The 22,307-nt window shown below is 36.4% G+C and overlaps 1 protein-coding gene and 1 long non-coding RNA gene across 11 annotated transcripts in view; one reads left to right on the forward strand and one right to left on the reverse strand.

Annotated features, from left to right (window-relative positions):
* Positions 1-22,307, reverse strand: part of TBC1D4 (TBC1 domain family member 4) — a 181,385-nt gene that overhangs the window by 72,900 nt on the left and 86,178 nt on the right. The window lies entirely within an intron of this gene.
* LOC112655845 (uncharacterized) overlaps positions 1-22,307 on the forward strand; it is a 48,542-nt gene that overhangs the window by 18,343 nt on the left and 7,892 nt on the right. The window lies entirely within an intron of this gene.

Below are 22,307 nucleotides of genomic sequence, written 5' to 3' on the forward strand. Positions count from 1 at the left end.
AGCCAATTATAAAAGTTCCCAGGAATAACCGTTATTGCTTCAAAAGTAAAGTATTTCCTGTCTCTGCAATCAGGAAACACACTGATTGTTCAGGACTAAAGAGCAGAAGTTTTAGCTCTCTTTAGAAAGAAACATTTTAAGCTTGATAACCATTGTCTTTTTTTATGCTGCTTAAGTAATCACAAGTGTCTAAGGCTTATTAACTATGAAGTCAAGAAAAGATTATAGTATGAAGTCTTTTCCACACAAAAAAAGTGAACAGATGAACTTCAGTAAATCTTTAAACATGGATACAAATATGAATATGAAAATAAGCTTAAAACATGAAGCAAAAACAATAACTGGATAAATTCTTTTACAATTGGTATGAGCTTAACTGCTTGATTCATTATTAATCATTTTATAATAATTCTAGTAGGCACAGAAAAATTTAGACAAGTACAAAAATGAGAGGGAAAGTATTTTTTTAAAGTTAAGAAAAAATACTAGCAAGCATTTCAAGTAAACTGAAAAAGCTACCTAATGAGAAGAATTAACAATTTAAACTAGTCTCAGTTCAAGAGAGACAATATGAAAAGAAATACATTTGCTTTGAAAGTAATACATGCCTTTAGGAGGAGGGCAGATTTCCCTTCCAAGTATGATTTACTTAAACTAATAAGGGGCACCTGGCTGGCTCAGTGGGAAGGACATGCCACTCTTGACCTCAGAGTCATGAGTTCAAGGCCGACATTGGATGTAGACATGACTCAAATAAATAAAAATTTAGAGGATCCCTGGGTGGCTCAGTGGTTTAGCGCCTGCCTTGGGCCCAGGGTGTGATCCTGGAGACACGGGATTGAGTCCCGCATCAAGCTCCGTTACATGCAGCCTGCTTCTCTCTCTGCCTCTCTCTCTCTCTTTCTCTCTCTCTCTGTCTTTCATGAATAAATAAATTAAATCTTTTAAAAATTTTTTAAAAGATCACTCTGCATTTTGAAAAAAAACATTTTGGTCATTTAATGTTATAATTTCTATTTGGCTTTCAAAATCTCCTCTTCAGTGAAAAGTAATCAGAAGGTATGTCTGAGCCGTGAAATCCTTCACTTATGTTAAAGAAACGCTACCCATTACCTGATGGCACAGGTTTTTCCAGCCCCCAGTTATTTGGAAGCATAGTCTATGTCGTCATTTTTAAGGTGATGCTGTCTGATAATCTCAATAAGAACACTGATTTCTGGGCAGCCCGGGTGGCTCAGCGGTTTGGCGCCTGCCTTCAGCCCAGGGCGTGATCCTGGAGACCCGGGATCGAGTTCCGCGTGGGGCTCCCTGCATGGAGCCTGCTTCTCCCTCTGCCAGAGTCTCTGCCTCGCTCTCTGCGTGTCTAAAAAAAACACTGATTTTTAAAAACCATCTTAACTTTTAACTGAAAGTACTGCAGATAATTCTTTGTATCTGGTTAAAAATATAAATAATAATTTATATTTTAGGGGAAATTTTGCACAGTAAAAAGAGGTCTGATTATCACTAGGTCTTGATTCAGAATCACTAAAGTAATGCAGAATTTTGAAATCACATCATTTTCACACTAAAGGTGCCCTAATGAAATCACCAATCCCCACTATCTTGTTTTATAGATATGAAAACAAACTTCACATCAAAAGTTACACCAATGAAGAAAAACAGGATGAGATTACAGAATGGAGACTATTTAGAGCCAAAGAAAGCAGAGTATCTCCTGACTTAACCCTACAGTCATCCCAGTTGGTTTCTGAGCCACACAGGCTTGAGTCTCAAGACAGTTTCCTCTCAGACCAGACTTTACTCTTTAGATATTTTCAGCCACTTTGCTCCAAACTCCTTTCTGGCTCAGCATCTCTTTAACTGAGGTTTCTTGGTAGCTTCTAGTTAGCTCAAGCATCAGAGAGGGAAGTTCTTAAAGCCCTTCTGCTAAATTCTCCCCTCCCATTCTGTCTCCCTGCTCCTGTCACTGAATACTGTTGCTGGAAGATAGGACTTGTGCATTTATGACTGTTTCAAATTTACAAGTGTTCTCACTAGTTGAGTTTGGTGCTGGAGAGAAATGGCATGACAAGACAAAAGATGGGGTAGGGGATAAGAATTTAGATGGCAAAGGACCAACAAGAGCAGTTTTTTTCAAATTCCCTTTCCAGGGACGTCTGGGTGGCTCAGTGGTTGAGCATTTGCCTTTGGCTCAGGTCATGATCCCCAGGTCCTGGGATCGAGTCCTGCATCAGGCTCCCCACGAGGAGCCTGCTTCTCCCTCTGCCTATGTCTTTGTCTCTCTCTATGTCTCTCATGAATAAATAAATAAAATCTTTAAAAAAAAAAATCCCTTTCTGGGAGTTATTCTGTATGTTGGCAAATTGAACACCAATAAAAAATAAATTTATTATTAAAAAAATTCCCTTTCAAAAAAGTAAAATCATTATTATAAAAAGTGGATTTGGGGATCCCTGGGTGGCGCAGCGGTTTAGTGCCTGCCTTTGGCCCAGGGCGCGATCCTGGAGACCCGGGATCGAATCCCACGTCGGGCTCCCGGTGCATGGAGCCTGCTTCTCCCTCTGCCTGTGTCTCTGCCTCTCTCTCTCTCATTGTGTGCCTATCATAAATAAAAAAATAAAATAAAATAATTTATAAAAAGTGGATTTGTCCCTAGTGTGGTATATTAGAAAAGTATATGACATGATGTGAGAGGCCTGGGTTAACAGCCCCATTCCAGTATCTATTATTATCTGTGGTAAAGACACTGTACATTTTTCCCAGTCTCTAGTTTTTCATTCATCACATAGGAATCACACTTAATTTCAGAGACAAAGTGGGAAAATTAAATTAAGTGTGTAAATGTGCCTGACGCAGTGTTGGAACAGTGAAAACATTCTATAATGTTTTAATTAAATCTACAGTATAAGCAGGATTTATACTGTAAAGAGATGGAGGAATTGAGGAGCCGCTGACAGACAAAATATATCTATACTGCCTTCATAAAAATTAAATTGCAGTGAAGGGGGGGATATAATAAATAAGTAAAATATAAAGGATTCTAGATAGTAAAACTGCCAAGGAGAAAAATGGTGCAGGGAAGGGGGGTAAAAAATTTGGAGGGAGTGGCATAATAGCTGCAATTTTAGAGAAAGAACTCTCATGGAATATTTGAGTAAAAACCTAAAGTCAGCAAGGAGGTGAGCCATACAGACATTTAGGGGAGGAACATTCCAGGCAGACAGAACACCAAGAACAAAGGCCCTGAAGCAGAAACTTGCCTGGTGTATTCAGGGACCAGAGAGGAGCCAGTGTGGCTGGATGTGAGGGAGATTATCAAAGAGGCCGCTGTGGGGACCAGGAGGCATGTCAATCACACAGGGCCCTGGAAGGACTTTGGCTTTTACTCTTGGTGAGAGACAATGCCCCTGTAGGGTGCTGAGTCAGATACTTAAAGGCCTCCATTGCCTGTTGTGTGAAGAAGAGACGGCAAGGGTAAGGAGCAGGAGCCACTGCCCCCAACCAGGGGGAGCTAACAGGGGCTCACAGAGGAGTTACAGCCAGGAAGCTGTGAGAAACTGAAGGTTTCTGAATATAATTTTAAAGACACAGTCAAGATGACCTGCTGATGGATCTAATGTGGCATGCAAGAGAAGGAAAGGAGGCACAGATGAACTTAATGGGTTTTGGCCAGAGGAACCAGAAAAATAGAGTGGCGGTAAAATAGGCTGTGAGGAGGGGAGGCTTCAGAGAGCAGGGGCTTAGTTTTAGACACATTAATTCTGAGAAGCTTATAGGTATCTAAGGGGAGATATATACATGAATATATATGTCTAGAGCTCAGGGAAGAGGAGAAAGCACAGAAAGAAAAATTGGAAGGCATTAATATATGGATGGTATTCAAAGCCTTGAGATGAGTTTATAGGAGAGTAGGTATGATGACAGAGAGAGGCATAGAGAGCCAGGCAAAGAGAATGTCTTTAAAGACAAAGCCCTGAGGCACCCATGTTTACAGTCCAGGAAATGCAGAGATGTGAGTAAAGGAAAATACAAGACCCAGGGACAAAACCAGGTGAATATGATATTCTGAAGCCAAGTAAGAAAGGTTTCCAAGAAGGAAGGATGGAGTAAGCAACATGAGAGGACAAGGTGACTTTGACAATAAAAGTGTTAGTGGGGACTTAGAGCAAAGTCCTTACAGGAGTAAGAAAAAAGAAAATTCTCCAAAGAAAATTCTGGGAACAATATCCAAAACAAGAGGTCCAGGAAGCCTATTAGGGTGGCAGCTGTAGGTACAAGTGAATCAAAAGAGGCTTCTCTCCTAGATGTAAGAAATGATAGCCTCAATAGAAAATATCCAATGGTAAAGGGGAAATTGATGATCTGAAGGAAGAAGGCAGTATTGCTGGAAATATCCTTAAGTAGGCAAGAGGAAGCAGCATCTAGGGCACACTGGAAGAGTCTGAACTGACCCACGGACATGGACAGTTAAAGGAAAGGAAAAGGCAAAATATAAAATACAGACGCAGGAAGATGAAATGGAGGGCATAGAGAATTTCTCCTCTAACTCCTTTAATTTCCTAAGTTAAATAAAAAGCATGACCATCAGCTGAGGTGAGGATAGGCAAGAAGATAAACACAGTATGGAACACTGAACGATGCAATTCAAAGCTGACTATAGGCAAAATTGTGAGGTGAAATGATCTTTAGACCTCTTAAGCTACCCTTTTTTATGTTCTGATGATGTTGAATGTGACCCCTAAAACCCCTTCATGGGAAAATGTGCATTTTAATCTAAGGTTGAACTTGAGAACACATGGACCACGTGAAATTCAGGAATGAGCCAGCAATTAGGAGAGATTTTGTGCTCTAAATGAAATCATGTAGGTAAACTGCTTTTTCTGCCTAGGATGAGATTTGAAGCTATCCTATATAAGTAATATTTATATAAGAATACATTTTGGGGTGGGGGCGCCTGGTTGGCTCAATCAGTTAAGTGTCTGCCTTCATCTCAGGTCATGATCCCAGGATCCAGGGATGGTGCCTCACTGCATTGTCCAGCTCCATGCTCAGTGGGGAGTCTGCTTCTCCCTCTCCCTCTGCTGCTCCTCCCCACTTCCCAAGTGCATGTGTGGGCTCTCTCTTTCTCATTCTCCCTCTCAAATAAATAAATAAAATCTTAAAAAAAAAAAAAAGAATACATTTTGGAAAAAGTTTGCATACATTTAAACAAAAAAGAAATACAATTCTTTACCTTACCAAATAAGAGGTACACAGTTGGGTTATAAAGTATTTGTATTGCTTATAAAAAATAATTCTATATTTCTTTTATTGGATATGGATATTTATATAAATATTACCAATAAGATAAAATAAGCAAAGTCATTAACACAAGAAAGTTAAGTTGGTCTTCTATTTCTTAACTGTAATAACATAGAACAGGGGCATCTGAGAAGCACCCCTGAAATGAAGTTATTTATTTTTTAAGCTGGCACTATGAGACCCACAGTTTCAAATGCAGCATAGCCTTTTACTGAACCACAGATCACTTTCAATGTGAGATCAACCTGTTACCTGCTTATTCAACTGGATGTCTTCTAGTCATCAAATTAGTCCTATTATTTACTTCATGCTCACATTTTTTAAGTATACAGTTCAAAACTGATAAACCTCTAGCCCGCCTATCTAAAAAAAAAGAGAGGACACAAATTATTATCAGATATCAAAGAAGGGACATCACTACAGATCCCATGGAAATTAAAAGGATAATAAAAGAATATTATGAATCACCTCACTCTCAAACATTTGATATCTTAAATAGGCCAAATCTGGAAAAAACTCATACGAGAAGAAATAGGTGTTCTAAGTAGGTCTATTTCTATTAAAGAAATTATATCAATGATTAATAATTTTCCAAACCACTGATCTTCAAGCCCTGATAGGCTCACTGGCGAATTCTATAAAACATTTAGGAAAGAACTTATACCAATTCTGTACAATCTCTTTCAGAGGGAAGAAACAGAGAAAATTCTTCTAGCATTAACCTAATACCAAAACTAGACAAAGATGTTACAAGAAAAAAAGAACTATAGACCAATATATCTCATGAACATAGATAGATGTAAAAATTCTTAACAAAATACTAACAAATGAAATCCAAAAATGTATAAAAATAATTATACACCAAGACCATGTGGGATTTGCCTAAAGTATGCAAGACTAGTTCAACATTTGAAAATCAATTAATGCAATCCATCATATCAACCAACTAAAAAAGGAAAATCACCTGATCATATTAACAGATGCAGAAAAGGCACTTGACAAAATCCACACCTATTCATTATAAAAAAAAAAACTCTCAGCAAACTAGCAACAGAGGGAAACTTTCTCACTTGATAAAATTTTTTCTACAAAAAAACTAAAGCTGGGATCCCTGGGTGGCGCAGCGGTTTGGCGTCTGCCTTTGGCCCAGGGCGTGATCCTGGAGATCCAGGATCGAGTCCCACGTCGGGCTCCCGGTGCATGGAGCCTGCTTCTCTCTCTCTCTCTCTCTCTCTCTCTCTCTCTCTCTCTCTGTGTGTGACTATCATAAATAAATAAAAAATTAAAAAAAAAAACCTAAAAAAAAAAAAAAACTAAAGCTAACATCATAGATAATGGTGAGTATCTCAAAACATTCCTACTAAGATCAAGTATAAGGCAAGGATGTACCCCCTCACCACTCCTCTTTTTAATGTCGTACTCGAAGTCCTTGCCAATGCAATAGGCAAGAAAAAGAAACAAAAGGTATAAATTTGGGGCAGGAAGAAATAAAACTGTCCTTGACCTCAATCGACATAACTGTCAATGTAGAAAATCTGAAAGAATCAGAGACAGAACAAAGTAAAACAACAATAAAAAAAAACCTCACTCTCCCAGAATAAGTAATTACAGCAAAGTTACAGGATATAAAGTTAATATACAAAAGTCATTTGCTTTCCTATAAGCTAGGAATAAAGAAGAGAATTTGAAATTAAAAGCAAAATACTATCTACATTAGAACCCTCCAAATTAAACACTTAGGTATAAATATAACTAGATATGTGTAAAGTTTATATGAGAAAAACTACAAAACTCTGATGAATCTAATGAAAGAAAAACTAAACAAATGGGGAGATAGTCCAAGTTTATGATTAGGAAGACTCAACATTGTCCAAAGGTCAGTTCTGCCCAACTTGATCTATAGATTCAATTCAATTCCAATCAAAATCCTAGAAACTTATTTTATGGATAAACTGATTCTAAAGTTTATATGGAGAAGCAAACTCAGAGTAGCCAAGACAATACTGAAACAGAGCAAAGTTGGAAGATCAACACTATCCAACTTCAAGACTTACTATATAGCTACAGTAATAAAGGCTGTGTGGTGTTAGTGAAAGAACAGACAAGTAGATCAATGGGACAGAATAGACAGCCTAGAAATAAACCCACATAAATACAGTTAGCTGATCTCTGACAAAGTAATAAAGACAATAGGGCAAAGATGGTCTCTTTAACAAGTGGTACTGAATGACCAGACATGCAAAAAAAAAAAAAATTCCTCTAGACACAGAGTACACTCTTCACAAACTCAATTATTAACTCAAAATGGATTACAGACCTATATGCAAAATGCAAACACATGAAACTCCAATAAGATAGCATAAGAGAATATTTAGATGACCTTGGGTATAGTGATACCCTTTTAGTACATGAAAGGCATGATCCATGAAATAAATAATAAATAAGCTAGACTTTACTAAAATTAAAACTTCTATTCTACAAAAAAAAAAATTCTATTCTACAGAAGACATTATCAAGAGAGCTATAGACTGAGACAAAATATTTGCCAAAGACACTTCGGCTAAAGGACTATCATCCAAAATATACAAAGAACTCTAAAACTTAACTACAAGAAACAAACAACCTCATTAAAAAATTGGTCAAAGACTTTGACACCTTGCACCAAAAAAGATAAATAGATGGCTAATAAGGATATAGAAAGATATTCCACATATATCACTAAGGAAATGCAAATTAAACAACAGTGAGATATGACTACATAGCTATTAGAATGGCTGAAATCTGGAACACTATCAACATCAAATGCTGGGGAGAATGTGGAGGCAAAAGAAAGTCTCACATACTGATGGTAAGAATGCAAAATGGTACATAGCCACTTTGGAAGAGTTTGGTGATTTTTTTTTTTACAAAACTAAAAATACTGGTTTCTTAGAAAACTAAACATACCCTTATCCTACAATATAGCAATCACTCTCCTTAGTATTTACTCAAAGGAACTGAAAACACCTGTTCACACAAAAACCTGCACATAGATATTTATAGAAGCTTTATTCATAATCGAACTTGGAAGCAACCAAGATGTCCTTCAGGACGTGAATGGATAAAATGTTGTACATCCAGACAATGGAATATTACTCATTGCCAGAAAGAAATGAGCTATTAAGACATGAGAAGACAGGGAGGAATCTTAAATACATATTCATAAGTGAAAGAAACCAATCTGAAAAGGCTCGTGCTGTATGATTCCAACTATATGACATTCTGGAAAAGGAAAAAAACTATGGAAACAATAAAAAGGGTGAGGGGGAGAGGGAAGGATTACTGGGCACAGAGGATATTTTAGGGCACTGAAAATACTCTGTATGGTATGATAGTGATGGATATAAGTCATTATAAATTTGTTCAAATCCAAAGAATATACCACAGCAAAAATGAACCCTAAAATCAACTACTTACTGTGAGTGATCACAATGTGTCAATGAAGGTTCATCTTTGGTAACAAACACAATTCTCATGAATCATGCTGATAATGAGGGTAACTATACACGTAAGGGAGCAAGGGTATCTGGAGAATCTCTGTTCTTTCCTCTCAATTTTATTGTGAACCTCAAATTGCTTTAAAAAAAATAAGTCTTCTAAAAAAATAATAGTCCAATACCATTTGTATTTGCTCTAAGAAACACTAGAGGGAGCTTTCCTACATGAACTAGTTTAACTAAGGCGGGGGAATTAAGCATTTTCTAATACTGAAAAAAAATAAATGCCACTGTTTGTAAATTATTACTACTGCTCCCATTCTGACTTATAAAATTAAACACTGGCAAGTAATTTTTTTTTTTTACTGGCAAGTAAATTAACTGATATTTTAACTCATTAGTTTGGCAATAAATTTAATAAGCCTTCGAATAAAGTTAGACTGAAAAACTTGGAATACATCAAAATTAGCACTTGATAATCTTGATTCTGTTACATATTTTCAAACAGGACCCAATAAACTTGGTAAGAAAGATCAGTCTCAGTCCTTTATCATGATACACGAAAGTACAAAGCCATCTAAACAAAATGCTAAAACCGGACACTTATCAAGTAGTTTCAGGCATTTCATAGTCTGAACTAATAAGAGGAGGACTTTTTGAGCAAAGCTTAATTGGGAAATAGAATGGGCCTGGGGAAAAGAGTGAAGGGAGCAAAAGCTAAACCCAGAGAGACCTGGACATAACAAGCTCTGGCTAAGATCAGTAGATAAAGCTGTAATATTATCAGGAAGGGAAAATTAAAAACCACCATGCCTTTCTCAGAAGCCTATTTTTGTCCTGGCCTTCTGTATGACTTCAGATATTTACACCACCACAACAGAATTTTTCGCCTTGCAAATGAAAATAATATGACATTCTTGAACTTTTTTTCAGAGTCATCAGTTATCTATATACATTAACTACTAAATGGGCATATGTCTCCCTTCTTCAAAGAAGAAAAGTCCTAACTGCTGGCTACTCCAGAATAAAAAGGAAAAGATATATTCACTTCTTTCCAATATTAGGCTGGAAAAAAGGGCAATACTAAGCAACCAGAAGCCTAATCTCTGACCTGGATTAGCACTTCCATGGGTGAAAGAAAGGTACTGTCTCCACTGCTTATGCTGGAGCTCTATACTGCACTATCTCCAACCCCAGAGTAGAATTAAACTCCTGCCAACAACGTAAGTCATTACGGAGTATGCCTGATACAGTTGTCCCTAGTAGAATGAAAAATACGTGTGTACGATAATATCTTACAGTACAACTTGCATTTCTTGCCCTCATTCTTTCTTCTTATTGTTGACTATGGTGAACATCACCTAGAAAAGTTTCTGATCAGAAAATACTTTTTTCAGAGCTGATACTAGCTTTTCAAAGGTATTCTTCTTTCTTCATTAAATATCAAAGACCCCTTCCCAACCCCCATCCCATGTGCCTTGTGTGGACTGGGAAAATGATACCAAAGGAGAGCTTATAATGATTTAGGTGACTCAATCCCATTTTTGACCAATTACTGAAACAATAGGATGTTTGAGCCTTTGAGAGTCCTAAAGAAAATATCCCTTCTATGACCCTCATAGGCATTTGATACTGAACCAGATTAATGAATATAGTACTTCCAAAGCAATAAACCTCTACCTTTGAAGTCTCTAAAATGTCACCATGTTGCCTGAAAGCCACCTGGAAGAGTGCCCCGTCATAACTAGGTCTTTGTCCTAAAATGTGCCCTGTAGGCAGAAATCTCCTATCCCTATCAACACAACTCAATTGCATGACACCATTACCTTTCAATTAATTGACCTTCCATGATTTTGTTATGATTTCAAGTAAACTTTGGTAACACAGTGTATCAAATCTCCCCCACCTCCCACCAAAAAAAAAAAAAAAAAGTATTTTTACTTATTGAATTTCATGTATGTCAAACATTACACTGTCAAATTTTAATTCCTTGAAGAAAACTCTCATTTTAGAATTTTATATAGAATAAGTGACACTGAAATATTTTTCATGATTTAATAGGCTTAATTTTCTAATACTCAAAATGCTTCCTCCTCTCTATTAAATGAAATCATGATTACAGCAATGCTTCACTACTGACATTACAATCAACATAACTGAAGATTCAGTGGCTACTAAATAATTTGCCTGTATAGTATGATAATATGGCCAGAATTTATTTTCACAAAAATTCCAAAAGAAATCTGAGCTGTGTCTTTCCAAAATTCACAACTTCAAAGTCAGAAAGCAAATTTAGTATATATGCTGCTGAAGAAAGCACCAAAAAGCAAATTTAAAGCAAACTAGTAGTCCTTGTTTTTTTTCATACATGGACTACTTTCAAGAAAGAATAAGATGACTCTCACCATAAATTATTTATGAATGGCTTATCAGAATTAGGCACTGTTTTATGTAAATAGCACCAACCTGAATTTAGAACAAAGAGTTCTAGAGGATGCCAGCAATTCTTGTACCCTTCTCTCCATCCCCCACAAAGTAGATCACAATGAAGGGCATGTAATCTAAGCTGGACCAGTGACAGATACTGGCACAGGTATGTGACCCAAGACAGATCAATCTGAGTCACTCCTCAATATTTTTCAAACAGAAGACAAGACCATTTTCAATCTCATTTTCAATCTGCATTTTCAAGGTATTGAGGAAGTTGGTCTGGTACTACAAGGGAATATATATATATATAATATATATATATATATATATTATATATATATATATATCCCTTTGATGGAGAAGGCCAGTCTAGAGTAACACAAAATGAAACATAGAGGAAAAGAGAATTAAAACCAAGAGATGAAGAGAAAGAGTTCCATGGGGTCAGGTTCTTGGTTGTAGACCTCGAAAGTTTGGCTAACGAGCTCTGGGTCGCCTCCAATTCTAGGAGTCACTCAGGATCTTTTCATATGGGTAGTGGTTTTCACCCTCTCCCCAAGAGTCCTACTAATATGAATGTCTATATGGATTGATAGGATTGGATTCATCTACTATGATGAAACCCATAACAACAACTGGTTACAGAAAACAGTTTATTTGCCTCTCACATTAAAGTCCAGGGTACAGTACTAGGCTTGTTTTGGTACTTCATCATGTTACTAGATATCAAAGATGCAGGTTCCTTCTTTCTTCTTGTTCTGAATTTGGGGGGCCTGTACCACATGGTCCAAAATAGTGGCAAATGAATTCCAGGCAGCAGGACAAGAAGAAAGAATGAATAGGGAAAAAGAGAAAGCAAGGGGTATGGCCCCTACAAAACACACACACACACGCACACACACACACACAAACATTTTCTTTAAAAAGTCACCACACAAAAATCCTACTTGCATCCCAGTGGTCAAAAATAGAGGAATTGCTAGCAACAAGAGAGGCTAAGAAATGTAGTCCTGACTCTGAATGTCTATGTACCAAGAGTAGAATTTTGTTACTAAGGGAGAACAGGAACAACCTACATTCCTGCCACAATTGTCAATGATCCATCAGAGAAAAGGCGTCAGAGCTCTTCAACAAAGAAAAACTAGGGATAGATATGTCAGGGTATTTAAATCATGTAATCACTCTGAAAAGACAGGGCTCGTGTCACAGCTACAGAAATATGTCCTTAATAAAGATAAGACTGATCTCATTGTTCCAAAATTTTCCCAAATTGAAGCCAAAAACTTTCTTATCAATCCTCAAAGACAGTTGAGACTATAATTTCTTACTCAAAGATAATAAAGCACTCTATGATAATAGTATCACTAAGCTGCATCTACAGTCATTACTGAAATTTATAAGTATTTTTTCTAAATAGAGTCATGTTAGTCTGGTGGTCGTTATGTAAACTTTTATGTGTCTATAAAGACAGCAGTGGGACAACAATCCTCAACCACCTAAAACCAATTTAAAACTGTGATAGGTTCCTGCGTATATTATTCTGGTGAAATCACAAAGCAATGAGACCAATTAATAAATACAATTAATACAAATTAAATTCTTCATTATGTTTCATCTTGGAAATTACAGTCAATTCATTCTAGTAGGACAAACACAGGGAGCAGTAGCCTTTTAAACCAGCATTTATCTCATTACAAGAATTTACTGACCAAGTGGGAGTTACTGTGTTGCCTGTAACTTTCCAATTTAATCTTTTGGAGTATGTAGTATATAGATGTCTGACTTCATAAGCAGTCTATAGTAGGTGTAATATAAACGTTTGTGACTGATTTAAAGCGTGAAAATTATACCCTCCATGTAACACAGTAGGGTCCTATGTTCTTAGCCAGCTGCTAAATATCAAAAACTACTCTCAGAGTAGAGTAGAGAACCTTCAACTTCAAACAGAGTGAGGTCACTCAATGTCAAATATGCCCCACATCGTCTCTGGGAAATACATCACTTATGAGAGCTGAAGCCCTACAAGAATAACTGCTATGGCCATCTGCTTTCATACTTTGTTCTCCAACACCACAGAAGAAGGGGTCTCTACAAGTGCTGCTATACCTACAAAAGCATTCTTTTCAATCATTTAGAACTATCTAGTCCAATTGGTTATCTCCTAGTCACAAGTGGCTACTGGGTACTTGAGATGAGCCTAATATGACCAACATAAGAATTTTAAATTTTTAAGCAATTTTAATTAATTTACATGCAAATTTTAAAACAGATTCCCTATTCAGGTACAAGAAAATTTTAAAGTATGATAGGAACAAATTGTGTATGTCAATCTTCTTTTCCAACTGTTAAGTTTAATGAACTCTAAATATAGATCCAGTATTTCCAGTGCAAATTTAGCTTCTGAATTGAGATGAGTTAGAAATCTAAGACACCTAGTGAATTTCAAGGACTTACTACCAAAATGTAATATATATCATTAAAAAATTTTTATTCTAGTTACATGTCCAAATTATAATATTTTGGACATGATGGGTTAAATAAAGTATACTAGAATTAATTTAACCTGTTTCTTTTTGCTTCTTTTAATATGGTTACTAGAACGTTTTAATTTATATTTATGGCTTACATTATATTTCAACTAAACAGCATTGCTTTAGAATTTTATTCTTTATGTATCTTTCATGGTCAAGTTAAATGAAATGAACTCTATGCAAGTCCTATCCTCAATTCCTTAGGTAGAAATGATTTCCCTCCGACCCACAGCACACAGTAAGCACTAAATAAATATTTATTCAATGAACAATGTGTTAGCATTGTTTCTATCTTCATGGTACTTACTCCATTCTGACTTGTATACAATCCATCTTCTTGCCTTGTGTCTCCTATAAGATTCTAAATTCCTTGCCTAGTACGCTTTCTCATCTCATTGTGTATTTACTGGGCACACAGTCTGTCAGCTTCCCTGAACTATTCTTTCTCATCTACTGCTCTCCATAATTTAAACCATTTCTAAACATGTCACCAGTGAACTAACATACTCCTTTCTGGACAGCCCTGCAACATTGCATCAGATCAACCTGACAGTAACTTTCCAGAGTCTCAAATACTCGGCTTCAATTTGGCAAAATGAAAAGATGAAGAAAAAAATAATAACAACAACAAAAGCAGAAACAAAACCCATTGCAAAAGATGCAAATATAGGCCCAAAGATTTGAAAATTTGATTATAATAAAAGACTTCTTTATACAGATAGCAGTTAAATGGTTTTCTTATGATTCACCTACAAGCTTCTAGGATGACTCAGAAAAAAGAATTTAAGAAAGAGTATTCCTTCAATATTTGTGAAGTAAACGAACAAAAATAATGTTTAAATTTAAGAACAAAAAATTCCAGTATGGTTAAAAGAATCTATGGAAAAATCTTTTGAAACTTCTTTGCCTTTATTAAATACTCCTAAAAATTTTGATGACCTATAAATAATAGATAAACACATATGCTCTCTTTTAGCCTAATGAATAGAATGTAAAGAACATAAATAAAAAATCACTAATAAATCCTCCATGCAAACTGCCTCTCAAGTATATCAGCAGGTGATAAGAGGTCCTGAGAGAACAAGGAGCAAAGGAGAAGAATAAAGCCACACTGCTCTTCAGCCTGGGAGCCCTTTTGCCCTCAGTTCCCCCTGACTAACACAATTTCCCCTCAGAAAAATTTCCCTCCCTCACCCTTTCCAACTGGTGCTTGACCCCAGAGCCCAATAGCAGCAACACACCCCTCCAAATCATCCATAGCACTTAGCACTTCCCCCCAGAAGAACAATTAACATGCTATAGTTAGCCCCCCCAAATCTCTCCCCACAGCTGCTTCTCACACCTTTTTTCTCTATTCCCAACAGGAGGCTTATCACATATGGCTCATATTCAATATATGTTTGCAAAATGAATGAACAAATGGATAAGCAAACAAATAATAAGAGAGAAAGTGGTAATTCTGCTCACCTTCCTAAATCAGAATACTACACAAGTTCTTGCCTGAACTCAGTGTTTTCACTTGGGAAAACAGTACTAACCAAATTATGAAGGCCACCTGAAAAGCAGGTGCCCACTCCAAAACAAAAGGTGCTATGAGTCTTTGCATGACTGTTGCTAATTTAAATACATGAACAATTTGTAACTGAATATTCGGATAAGTTAGCTTTTTATAAATAATATTTGCTATGGACTTATGTTGTACACTTTCTGGTTAAAAATAGCTAACATTTATCAAGTACTTGTTATATGCCAGGAACTGTTCTAAATGCTTTATATATTTTATCCTCTTTAATCCTCAGGACCATCCTTGGAGATAATTCTATTATTATCCTCATTTTACTGCCCTAGATTCTGCAGATTTACTTAACCCACACACTAAATCATCTTAACTGAATCAAGAAAGTGAAGATGACAATTTTCAATATTGAGAGAAGGAGGAGATCAAAGACTGTGATTATACTAAAAACTAGATAGCAAAATTGTCACATCTGTGATAGGCTGGCTTGTTATTAACTGCATATATCATAAGGCCACCATAGCCTGCTATGATCTTCAACAATTTACACTATTTTTATAAACATCACTGTAATTCCATCTTCCAAGGCTTATTCATAAATACCAGGTAGAAAACAAAAGGATTAGTAAAGTTGTTCATGTATGGCTGCATTATCAAATGTCTAATATCGGTATCTACTCAGTCCTTTTTTAACAAGTAGGACTGAATTACCACATTAAAGCATTTGGCACTAAATTTAAATAATAAATCATAACTATCATTTAGCATCTCTAAAAAGAATGTACTATAAGAAAAGTTTTTAAGAACACATTATATGCTACTTATATAGTCTCATGTTATAAAAATAACAATGCTGTAAAATAATAATATATGGATTTTACGTAGCATTGTTTTCTTTATACCCTAAGCTATAAAAGAATAAAGTCATAAAGACAAGTACAAATAAGATAATACTAAAAAAAAAAAAAGAAAAAAAATATTCATGCAGAGATTACCACTACTGAAATTTTAGTGAACACCGCTAGACATCTCATATGCATATGTAGTTAGTATAGATATAAAATTTTTTTAATTTGTTTTTAACTGTGAACTCTTGGTCAGGTGAAGGATATAGTGACCACCAGTAGAATTTGGCGCCACTACATTGATTCATAGTAAGGCATGAATGGTTTTATCTACCACCACTTCTGTACCAGCTGTGTAAATGTCAACATAGTACATAGTGAGAAGAACATACAACATCTTCACGTTATGAAGAAAATAGTTTGGTGACCCACTGAAAGTATGTCAGGGAGCCCCACAGTTCTGCAAGCAGAGTTAAGAACCATGATAATTCCACTATGCCCACAGTAATAAAGTATTTAGCACTGACCTAATCTCCACTCAATTGTCTACTAAATTTATGGATATGTAGATCATAATCAAAATATAATGCCTTCCAAAATTGTTCAGACAGGCTCCAATATCTGCTCTCCAATTTGCTGGCTGAATAACCTTATTCAAATGTATATTCTCTACAAATGTAGGTTTCTTTCATGTATAGAATGGTTTAATGACACCTATTCAAGTGATTGTAAGGATTAGAGAGTACATATGCTTGGTGCATAATAAGTGCTCACCAAATGGTAGCCATTGTTGCTTACCATCTATTCTGGATGCAAATATTTTGGCTTTTTTTTTTTTTTAATTGACAGATAGACTGCAATATGGCAGACTCTTCTTCTCCTACTTAAAATAGGGCAGTGATATGCTTATTTGAATTCTATCTTTATGACAACTAGAATCATATGATATATTGCCACGAATATCCCCCCCACACACACACAGCCTGGACCTGCTTCTGTCAGTTATCTACCCTGCAGCCAAAATGAATTTTACAAAACCTTGAAAGGAGATTTAGAAAAAAAAGACAGAAACATTAATCATAGTATTTACATTTCATATTAAAGTCACAACCCCATCTCTTTCCTATATACTTGTATTAATTTCAGAGACTACTATTAGGGGTTTTCTCTTTTTTGCTTCTTCAGAAAAAGCACAGTCTATAACATACTAGTTCGTAGAAAAGCTTAGCTTTACTATTGTATTTCCAGAGTTTGTTTTCAGTTTTTATTTATCATAGCTATCTAATTTATTTTTGAGTTTTAAAATTTAAATTTTAGTTGATGGTTTTAATTTCTTTAATATTGTAGATGATGAGACACCCTTAAGCAAACTAAATAAATACTGTAGAATAAAAATACGCAAGTAGACTAAATCATTCCAAATTTTTGAGAAATCATTTAATCAATTCAGCATGTATTATAATTTATAAACCCAATTTTAAAACTCCAACCAATTATGTTATAGTCTGATTAGTTACTGAACACCAATTCTAGGCATCAAGACAATTGAGATAGTCAGATGGAGATAAGGGACAGCAGAAAATGTGGGCAGAAAAGGTCTGAAAGTTAACAAATTAAAACAGGAGACTGCAGAAAATTATCAGCATATCAGAAACCCGAGGTCCCAGAAGTCACAGAAGGAATAAATCTAGAACATGGGTAATTAAGCCAAAAAGTTAAAATGAATATGTCCAAGCAGAGATTAAATGGAAAGTCAAGTGTCAATGGTCAGAAGGTTCAGTATCCAGGAGATGAGAAACAAGTCTATATCCAGAGAGATCAGAATGTGGAATTGATTGAGACAAGGCTTTCTCTCACTAACCCAGCACCAGGGATCCACAATGTTTATAAGATGCTACCCATCTGACACCAGGAGACTCTTTCCCTGCCACCTTCAGCAATCTGCATTCACCTTTGGGATTTCCATCTCATTTACCAATGTCCCAGAGTTAAAATGCAATCAGTGAACATGAACTAGAATCTAACTCTAACATTATACCTTACCAACAGTAATCCCTCAAAGCTTGGAGTGAAAGCTTAAGGATGCTGCATGTGAACTTCAAAGAGATTAGCTAAGGCCACCCTCTCCCAACACACACACACAGACACACATACACACACCTTGAACTTCAAGATGCCATTGCCTCTTACTTAAGGACAGTGATGTAACAATTCTCTCCCCTTCTCCTGCATCTAATGTTTTCTTCTCTACTTTATCTTCCCTATTGGTTTACAAACATGCTTCTTTTTCTCTCATCCCCAAAGAATTCTCTTGACCCCACTTCTCTAGAGATCAATGCCAGTTCTCTCTTCCAGTCACAGCTGAACTCCTTAGAAGAATTGCCAGCAGCCACCCTTCATTATCTCTTCTCCCTTCTTGAACTCACATCAGCTGGACAACTGCTCCCATCATTCCATCAGAACAGATATTGTGGCTGCGACACTGCTAAATCTAATAGTTAATTCTTAGTCCTTCTCTTTCAAGGCTCCTGGTCAAGTCTCCCCTTTTGGAACACTTTCTTCCCTTGGCTTCCAGGTACTACACAGTCCTTGTTTCCCTCCACTTCCCTGGCTCTCCTATTCCAGTCCCCTTTGCTGATTCCTCTCATCTCTCAGAACTCTAAATCTTGGAGCTTCAGGGAGCTATGTGACTGGCCCTCTTTTCTTCCTACACTCACTCCACTTAGTAATTTCATCTGGTCTCGTGGCCCACAAGACTCCACAGTACCTGATTCCTACTCCCCTCTGAGCTCATCTCCTACTACTCCCCATTCAGTCAGCTCCAGCCAAATGCCTCCATAAGGCACCTTCAACAGCCTGTCCCACACCTCCTTTAGATCATTCCTCTTCTGTTGTCTTCTCTGTAAGAACTTCAATGACCACACTTCCTAAAACCAACTCTCTCATTCTCTCTCATCCTTTCTCCATTCCTTCTTCCTCATCCCCATCCTACATAATTTTTATCCTTAACAATTATTACTATTTAACTATTACTATTTAACATACTATGTGTTTTGCTTCTTAGTTTTATTTTACTGTTGTATTTTGTATCTGCCTTTCTACACTAAAATATAAGTCCCATGAAGCCAAAGATTTTCAACAAATATGTATTTATTGAATAAACAAAAGGCCCTATTTTAAAATGCACACCTAATGACCACAAAATTGCTATATTTAAAAATCTAAACAGTGTGTTCCAAATAGTACCATAAATATCACCATATCCTCCCTTCATACTTTATTCCACTTCATCACCAAAATTCATTATCACAACCTTCAAATGATCACTTCCTGTAGTTTCATTTATTCTCTGGCAATCTTAATCCAAAAACAGAAGAGAAGGTTCCCTGCAGCAAACAATCCATTTTTAATTGAATGGTACTTATGAGACCACCTGGCATAAATTCATAAATGTGCTTCTATTCCATTTCAGTATCTCACTGTCCCTACATTTATCTTCTCATACTTTCCTCTAGATACTAAAGACATTTCTATCCTCTTCTCTAGAGTTAATCTTTCATTTTTACAGATCTCTTAATCCATTTTTACTTTGCTGGGACTCCAAATTTTAAAATATATACGCTTCAAGACTTCCAATCATTTCAGGCACCTGGATGGCTCAGTGGTTGAGCGTCTGCCTTCCGCCCAGGGCGTGATCCCAGGGTCCTGGGATCGAGCCCCACATTGGGCTCCCCACAGGGAGCCTGTTTGTCCCTCTGCCTTTGTCTCTGCCTCTCTCTGTGTGTCTCTCATTAGTAAATAAATAAAATATTTTAAAAAAAGACTTACAATCATTTCTTCCCTGTGGCCTTCATCTCTTTTGTAATCATAAAATATACAAAAACTTGTATTTAAAAAATATACACAAACAAACATACACATAGCCTTTGTTTGATGTTACTACTCAATTTTGGTTTTACTTCCCTTTGTTGCCAAGCTCTGAACTCTAAGTGGACAGTCACTTCTCAGACACTGCTCAAACACTTGCCTCTTGCCATTGACCTCCACTCTACTCCGTTTGTCTCCATTATGTTCAACTTAACCACCTTTTTACTATAACGATACTTTCTTGGCTTTTAATATTATCTAATAATATTAGATAGGATTTATTGTGTACAAGGCCCTGTTCCAAACATTTTACAAGTATGAATTGATGGATCTTCTTTGCTGTACTAGATCTACCAGATAATTACTACCCACTATTGGCCACTTGGCTTGCTACACACAGGCTATGTCTACAAAAAGCAGACTTCCAGTGCAACAACACAGCAGACTGGGGTAACCCAGACCTGTCCCAGTCCTTACTCCCAAAGCTATCCATGTGTATGATGTGAAAAGGTTGGCAAGCTGTGTTGTCAGCAGTGGTTTGATGATTTGGGGCGGGGGGGGTGGCTGGCAGCGGGTGTTATTAATGTTTAAATCTGAAAAATGTCTTGGAAACATTAGGTCAAATATTAGAATAAACCTTTTGATACAAAGAGGGAACAGATTGGGGCAGCCCGGGTGGCTCAGTGGTTTAGCGCCGCCTTCAGCCCAGGGCCTGATCCTGGAGACCCGGGATCGAGTCCTACATCAGGCTCCCTGCATGGAACCTGCTTCTCCCTCTGCCTGTCTCTCTCTCTCTCTCTCTCTTTCTCTCTCTCTCTGTCTCTCATGAATAAATAAATAAAATCTTAAAAAAAAAAAAGAGGGAACAGATTGGCGGAGAAATTTATAGGTTCTTGGGTAAAGTCTTTAAATGGCATAAATAAGAGTCTACTTGCTTAGAAGACGAGTTAGTTTACTGAATGAAAGGGAAACAATAGGAATGGAACCATATATAATTAATTTCATTTAACAAACATTTATTGAGCAATTATATGTGCAGAACCCTTGTTCAATTTGGCAGTAGGGGGAAAAAACACTGCCTTCAAAAAGCTCACAGAAAGTATAGAAGTTACCAAGTATACTATCATTTACAGTCAGAGTGTAGTCACTAAATACAGAGAGTTTGTCTGTAGAAGTGTGTGAATTAAAAAATAAGTTCATCAAATTTTAATATGCTTTCTGAAAAGAATACTGCCATTCCTTTAAGTTTTAAAGTAGTTTTGTGAGGCAAGTTTAAGGACAAAAGTAGAAGTTCCCTGAAATTCAAAGAAATTGGAACCCTGCAGGTGCATGTACTGGTCTGTATCTACTCAGCAGTGAGTTAGAGCTGAAAAGGATACATCTACTCCTACTCCTTCCCATGGTGTCCTCACCATAAAGGCTCTTAACTGGAGTATCTCAAGAGGAATGATGTGTAAAAAGCTGACTTCAAACTAAAAAACCCTTTTCACATATATTTTTTTTTTAAGTAAGTGATGAAGTTTACAGGTCACAATAAGAAATACATCCTTCCAACATTTAAGTATCTGTATACTAGCAAAGACCATTTATAAAGATTTCTTGTATCACTTGATAGGTTACTATATATAGCAAACCCATAAACAGTTTATGAAGTTTACAACTCACTAGAGAAAAAAAAATGACACACTGGTATGTACTGTGGCTCCAGAATTAGTTAATTTTTGTATTTTTCCATTTTAATTGGTTGGTTTATATAAGCCTCCTCATTTATATACAGGATCAGGTTGTTTTTGCAACCAACTGACTGGACTTCCCGACAGAGCACCTCGTTGGTCTCATGATCTGCTATTAATGTGGTTCCTGCTTCCAAGCAATGTTTTCCACAGGGTTATTTCACATGCTTCTAATTTATGTAAAAGGTGAATGCTTAATCCAGTCTCCTTCATTAAAAATTACCAGTGTCAAATCTCACACCTTCAGAGGTGTAGGAAAAAACTCAGTAAAGCCTCACAGACAATTTCATTCATTATACTAAAATAATAAAGCACCTTTTTCTTCCAGGCATGACTGCAGTTAATGGAGTTTATAGCTCAACCTTTTATTATCTCAACAGCTGCTTCAAAGGAGGGGTGATAGAACTGACTTAAGAGCACCACTGCTCTTATTGACTATGTTTCAAAAAGATAAAGCTCAAGTTCACCTGCACATACAAACCTTCCTGAAACAAGAGTTTTAGCAATCTGACCATATCTCACCAGGAAAAAAGCAAAGAGAATCTTGAACAAAAACTAAATGAGGATACTCCAAACATTTTTTGTGGGTTTTTCTTTTCCTAGAA

The sequence above is a fragment of the Canis lupus genome, chromosome 22 (assembly GCF_003254725.2).
Source record: "Canis lupus dingo isolate Sandy chromosome 22, ASM325472v2, whole genome shotgun sequence".
In the NCBI taxonomy this organism is placed as follows: Eukaryota; Metazoa; Chordata; class Mammalia; order Carnivora; family Canidae; genus Canis; species Canis lupus.